General features: G+C 32.4%; 1 pseudogene; it reads left to right on the forward strand.

Annotated features, from left to right (window-relative positions):
• Positions 1-2,014: 2,014 nt before the first annotated feature.
• LOC111763180 (U6 spliceosomal RNA) lies at positions 2,015-2,110 on the forward strand (annotated as a pseudogene).
• The last annotated feature ends 5,427 nt before the right edge of the window (positions 2,111-7,537 follow it).

The following is a 7,537-nucleotide window of genomic DNA, read 5'->3' on the forward strand; positions in this document are numbered from 1 at the left end:
GGACAGTTGAATATTTTAGGCAAAATTATGACTCTTATTGATTTCATTTAGAGATAAATTATGGTTTAATGAAATGTATTTGGCTGCCAAATTGTCAAGGGGTGGACTGTGATGGTTAGTTTGTGTATCAACTTAGACAGGTTTTGGTGTTCAGTTGTTTGACCAAGAAAACACTGGCCTGATTATTATTGTGAGATGACTTCTTCGATGTAAGTCATTAGTACATTGATTGCATCTATGACTGAATGCATTTACAATCAACTGAAGAGGTTGTTTTAAAAAATGATATCATTTTTATCCTATCAGTTGAATGCTTTAAGGGCCACTGATGTTTTTAACAGTCAGAAGAGAGAATTTCCATTTCTCCTTCAGTTAACCAGCTTCTCCTAGGGAACTGACTCAAGAGCTTCACGGAATTCTCAGCTTGGGTCATGCCCTATAGAAGTCGGACTTGTGCATCCCACAGTCATGCAAAACAATTCTCAGAAAGTCTCATAATATTTACAGATATTTCCTGCTGGTCATGTTTACCCAGAGAACCCTGACTATTACAGAAATTAACTAATAAAAATAATAAAATTAGAATTAACTAATTTAAAAACCCACAAAAGAATAATTTCAAATGCAAAAGGGAGTTATATATTAAAGGATTGATAAAATTTAAAAATTTTGCAAGAGTAATTAAGGAAAAAAGAGTAAAGGCCCAAATTCAAAGTAATAGCTATGAAAAATAAGTTATAACTGTTGATCCTTTCAAGATTAAAGAAGAGATTAGATAACATTAAATAGAAGTTTTGGACAATATTTCTAAATTTTTAATGAAATAGTTAAATCTCTATGTAAAAATACAATATACTAAATTGAAACAAGAAGAATTAAAAAAAATAAATTGCAAACCTTATTTTCTATGTAAAAAGTATTATTTATCCAAAAATATTTTGGACTTCTATAATTGATATTAAATCTGACTTTGTTTTGTCAAATACAGGGTGTGTTAATAGCAGCAATGCTTCTTCATTCCTGAGATCCCCATTAATAAAGAAGATTTCAGCTGACATTTTAAAAAAAGGAATTGCAATGATTCTAAAAACATGGAAAAGTATTTCCATGAGATTACAACAAAGATGGCTTTCTGGAATTATACCAAACATTACAGAACAAGTAGTTTCAAAACATAAACTATTCCAGAGAACAGTAAAAGATTTCTCAGACACAATATATTTTATGAGGCTAACATTAAAGATCTAACCAAACATGATTGTTAATTTCCTTTTGTCTCTGTCACAGCCGGCTTTATATTATTTGAAGCTATTTTGATAGGCACAAAAAGAACTTTTTATCTTTCTCATATATTTATACTTTATCATAATGAAATATCATTCTTTATCTTCTATGTGTCTTTCTCTAAATTCTATTTGGAATGATATTGTTACTGCTCATTACTGGCTTTTGTTTTTTGTCTTTGCAGGGTATACATTTTCATCATTTCATTTTCAATCTGTTTATAAATTATATTCCAGATATGTATCTCTCATAGATTCAATATATATTTTAAAATTTTTGTCTAGTCTGATGAACTTGTTTCTTAATTAATCTGTTTATTTTAATGTTTTAATTATGTATGTGGTTTTGGTCTTTTCTCATCTGTTCTATATACCCCTTTTCTTTTCGATTAATTAAAATATGTTTTTATTATTCTATTCTTTGTCATTCCTTACCTGTTATTTACTATTTTATTATCCTACTATTGCTCACCCTATAAGCATATAAACATACAAGTTTGATTAAGTAGTTACATAATTTTTTATGATACTATTATTGTTTACACTATATATAAACATACAATATTTTTTCAAGTCTTTCTTTTTTTGTCTTTATTTATTTTTTTAATGTTACATTCAAAAAATATGAGGTTCCCATATACCCTCCACCCCCCTCACCTCACTCCTCCCCTTATAACAACAACCTCCTCAATCACCATGAGACATTCATTGCATTTGGTGAATATATCTCTGAGCACCGCGGCAGCACATACACTAAAATTGGAACGATACAGAGATTAGCATGGCCCCTGCGCAAGGGACATACAATATTGATTACTGAATTTTATAATAAGTTAGTAATGTTACAGTGGACAATCCAAGTAAAGTAGAATACTAACTCCACATAGTTTCCCCTGTTTTTGTGGTATTTGCATAGCACAAGCCCCTCCTCTTCTTTCTCTCTCTTTGACATATACACCTATACACATATATATGTCAACAAAATACACCTTTTTCTATGTAGTCAATATTCAGTTAGATTGGACCCAAACCACATAGTTACCCTCTCCAGTGGCTTTCATTCCTTTCTGTACCTTTATGCTTCCCTCTGGGATTATTTTGTTTCTCCTTGACAAGCTCATCTTCACTTTGAAAGGTATGTTGATTACTTGTGATAATTTGAAATACATCTCTACAAGTTTTTTTTTTTTTAACTTCTTCCCAAAGAGTTGGACCTCATTTTCTACCCCTTACCCCAACTCATTTCTCCACTTAGTGTAGACTGGATATAATGAATCACTTTAAGAGAATAGAATATAGCAGAAATGATAGGATAGTTCTTCTGAAATTAGGTCACAAAAAGACAACAGCTTCTGCCTTGAAGGAACTCTCTCTCTCTCAAATCACTTACTGATTTGAGTGAGAGATGGGGAAGCCAGTTCTCCTGTCATGAGACAGCCCAGGAGAGAGTAAAATCAGCTGCCACATTATGAAGACATTCAGGTAAACTCTAAGAGGCTGATGAGGCAAGGAACTGTATGAAGCCTGTTACCAACCAGTGAGTGAGCTTGGAAGAGGGTCTTCTAAGGCTGTCAACAGCCATGTGTCTGAATATGGAAGAAGACACTGCTCTAGGCAAGCCTTGGAGATAACTACAAGTTTATATGAAGACCCTGAAGGGGAATTACCAAGCTGAACTGCTTCTGCAATCCTGACCCATAGAAACTGTGAGATATATATGGTTGTTATTTTCAGCAGATATGTTTGGGAATAATTTATTATGTGACAGTAGATATCTAAAACATTAGGTATAGAATCCTAGATTGGAATGTACTGCTTTAAATTTATTATGTTAATGGCTTCTCTTTTGATGAGAAATCAACAACAAGCTTTTTACTTCCTATGAAAATAATAGGTCTTTTATATTAAAGCTTAATTTTTCTCTTTTTTAACAGCAATAAAACCATGTTGTGACTACAATGTGTTTTTCTTTCTGTTTATCCTTCTTTGGATTTATAGAACTTCTTGCATATGTGACTTAATGTGTTCTGTTAAGTAAGAAATATCCTTGCATAATCTCTACAGTGATTGTGTTGCTGTCTCTCTTTTTTTTTTTACACATTCCAGCTAATGTCTAATTGATCACTAATATGTGGCTAAATGCTTCCAGAGAATAAATTGTTTTAATTATTGAATTCTTACTCTTAGAATATGTATTTTGTTCTTTCTCAAATATATGCTTTAAATGTTGTTTTCAGTTATCTACTAAAATAATCCTTAAAATTAGAAAGCATAGTTATTTAAAGTCTGTGTCTGATAATTCCAATATATTTGTAGTCCTGAGGATGATTCTATTTTCTGCAATTTTGTTAGGCTTTACTTGTTTTTTTGTCTCCTCATGTGCCCAGTTATTGTATGTGTGTATTGGTGTGTGTATCAGATATGAAAAACAGAAATCATTTGTGATCATGATCTATTACTTCTTCTGAAAAAGATCTAGTGGTTTCCCCCTCATGTACCCATAGAAACTTGCAAAATCAGATTAACATCCTTCATATTTTAGGTACTGAGGTGATTTGCAGGTGGAGTTCTGTTGAGGACAGAGCCACATCTTTGGCTAAATATCTATCTCTTTGGGTTCCTAAACCAGAATCTGGGTATTTATTGCCCTCTCTTGTCATCCTGGACTTTATATTTATTCCTCAAGCCTGTTAAAAAATACTGCTCAGCTTTTTACCCCAAGCTACTTCTGAAATTGGCAGATACTTTGGGAGAAAAGTGGGCGTAAACTCTGGGCTAAACTTTCTTAATTTCCTTCCTTTAATGGATCTCATAGGTTTCACACACATTCATACACATACACACTTCTCATATATCCAATTTATCAATTAAACATTTTATTGCTTTTGCCCTCTCTTAATCAACCCCAACTCAGCATTTCTAATTTAGAGCCTAATTTTTCTACTGATCTGTCTTATTTATATTGAAATTGTTTACACATTTCTCTCTTTCATATCAGTTTGCTTTCTTCACACATGAAAATTTTCATATCATTTAACTTTTGTTTAAGACACAGAGAATGTTGCAGGAAGAAAGACCAGAGAAGTATATGAAAAGAGAGGAAAAGCCAAAGATATACTTGCTTTAGGATAGTCTATTTTATCATTGGTGCTTTGACGTTAAAGAAAAGTCTCATGTCACATAGTTTTCTCAACTGAAATATATTTAAAATATTTTAAAGCATTTAAATATGCATTGTTTTTTTATTTTTTTTATTTTTAAAGAGGCTTTAGATTGCATAATTACTACATAAATATATAGGAGATTTTCATACTCCCCACCCTCTTCTCCTCCCACACTTTCCACCATTGACAATATCTTTATTAGTGTGGTACATTTGTTACATTTAATGAACACATATTGAAACATTGCTTGCAACCATGGACTGCAGTTTATGTATAGTCTCCTTCCTCTCAGAACCTCTGGTGGCCACTGTCTTTATATCGATGATAAAAGTTCTTCCATTACTAGAATCATAGTAACTCTGTAATAGAATAATAATGTCTACTTTAGTACATTATTCATTCCCCAATCTTGAGGATTTGGGAATGGTGATAATCACTGTTTCTAATTGAGAAGGGGTTTCAATCCCACGGTGCTGATGGATGAAGCTGTCTTACTTATATTTGCAGACACTCTCTGTTCCTTGGGATGATCTTTGTCCATCATCATCTACTTGCTAGTTGTCCTGGGTGAGTCCAGTGAATTGGAGAGTAGGTTTTGCGACTCTGCTGAGAATCGGGGCTCAACCAGCACATGAACGGGCCAAAGATTTAAGTCTCTGGGACATATATATATATATATATATATATTTTTTAATTTTTTGTCTTTATTCATTTTTTTAATATTACATTTAAAAAATATGAGGCCCCCATATACCCCCACCCCCCTCATCCCACTCCTCCCCCCATAGCAACATTCTCCTCCATCATCATGAGACATTCATTGCATTTGGTGAATACATCTCTGAGCATCATTGCACCTCATGGTCAATGGTCCACATCATAACCTACACTCTCCCACGTTCCATTCAGTGGGCCATGGGAGGACATACATGTCTGGTAATTGTGGGATATATATTTAACAACTAATTATATATTGTTTAACAGAATTTCAGGGGTCTCGAACTAAAATCTTAGATAATTAGAGAACCTTATTAACATTCCATGTGTAATTACTCAACTCACATAATAACCATGAAAATGTGGCATAAAGAACACAGGAATTATAACATTTTCCTCATCAGGATTGTGTTGAATAAGCACTGGAGTCTCAGTATGACAGATTTCCAGATGATTTAAAATTTCCCTAAGTCATGCATTTGGAGAGTTCCTCATTTGAAAGACTAATGGTAACATCCATAGAATTTCTACAGATCCCACTATATATCTATTTGCAATCTACTTGTTTTAAAGGAAATGGGAATAGTCAAAAATATGACATAGGAGAACATGAGAACTGAAAGCTGAATCCCTGATCAAGCAGATTTCTAACTTGCTGTTCCCTTTTCTTTTGGGAGGAACCAATTGGAGAAGTTGCAAATGACATTAGTCATTGAAAATGATGGAGCTGCTATAATAACATTCTTCACCCCAGTGCAAACACTGATGGATCCTTCGAGGGATGTCTTACACTGCAAGTCTGGGATTTAATTTATAGGTCTGACAAGGGTGACCTTTAAAATAATGTATTTGCTATAAAAAAGAAAGGAAAGTCTTTATAACCAAAATATATTGGCTACAAAATCACTTCCCAGCAAGTAGTCTGATTACAATCAAAATAACCCACCAAAATGAAAGTTTACCTGTGATCAATTTAATGTGGTTGTAAAATGCTAATTATGAGAGAAAACACATTCGAGGTTTGTGGTACGTACTATAAAACTTACAGAGAATCTAACATTCAGTGATGTGTAGCACATATGGGTAAGCAGATGGCCAAAGTATTATTTTTAAAAACAGGACTTTGCTGACAAAATATAGAATTGGAATGGTGTGATTGGAAAGCTAAGAGGATGTAATTTATGAGGAAGTACTCTCAAACTCAGTAATTGGATTCTTGCTGAATAACAGATAAAAATGACTTGATTTTTTAAAAAATGAATGTTTGCAGCTACAAAAATGAATGAGAAATTCTCTGACAATATAGAAAAGTTCATCCCAGCTCATCACCTTCACTTTGTCTTTTAAAGAAGTGTGAAAGAAGAGATCTACCTTAGCACATCAGACTTACATCATGTATTATATCAACTTATCTCTTCTGTTTTTGATGAAACTTTGAAAAAAAAATACAATTCTTCATATGAACAAAAAATTAGGTATAAAACAGTTGTTAAAATCTACATACACAAAGGAATACATAATGTAGACTAATTGCTTAAAATCATTTGCTGATTTTGGTGTCTTATTTTGAGTTACTTTAACATCTGTTTATATCCCCAATACCCATTATATTCAACCAAGATTTTCTGAGAAAGTATTTGCCTACTTGAATTTGCTATGAGCTTTTTGAAAACAGAGATTATCTTTTGTACTATATTATTCTCCTAACCAAGCATTAGCCTGGCCCATTGTAAATGATCAGTAAAATTTTACTGAATAAATAAATGGATCTCTATTACTCAATTGATGAATTCAAAACGAATACTTTAAAAGAGCAGCAATGTTCTCTGTTTGAAAAGTTAACCTCTCCTTAAAAATGACTATTTTTAAGAAAGGATATTTTATTAAGTTAATAATAAAAATTAGCTTAAATCTCTAATTCCCTACCTTTAGTTTGAACTAGGCCTAAATCAGCCTGCATCTTTGAGAAATATAGATTATATTCTTAAGCCCTCTAGAATTTCCCTTGGTACATTTTCCAAACATTTATGACACATTTTCATCATATTACTTAAATATTGTCTGTAGAAATTTAATTAGGTTTCACACCCAGGTGTTATCTCCTGTTATCAACCTATAAATATATATTTACTGAATTCTGTTCTGCCCAAGAGGACACTCAAGGACTGCTGAAAACTAGAAAAATAAATATTATATAATTTATAGGTACGCACATAATAGAATTTTAGGATGAACAGTGGCACGTTTCAGCTTGCAAAATAATATTGATTAAAAATATTAGAATAAGCAAATGCATAAAGATTAACAGTCAGAATTGTACTATCTCAGAAACTTATGATCACTATTAGCCAAACCAATAGATATATTCACAAA

Source organism: Dasypus novemcinctus, chromosome 3 (assembly GCF_030445035.2).
Source record: "Dasypus novemcinctus isolate mDasNov1 chromosome 3, mDasNov1.1.hap2, whole genome shotgun sequence".
NCBI lineage: Eukaryota > Metazoa > Chordata > Mammalia > Cingulata > Dasypodidae > Dasypus > Dasypus novemcinctus.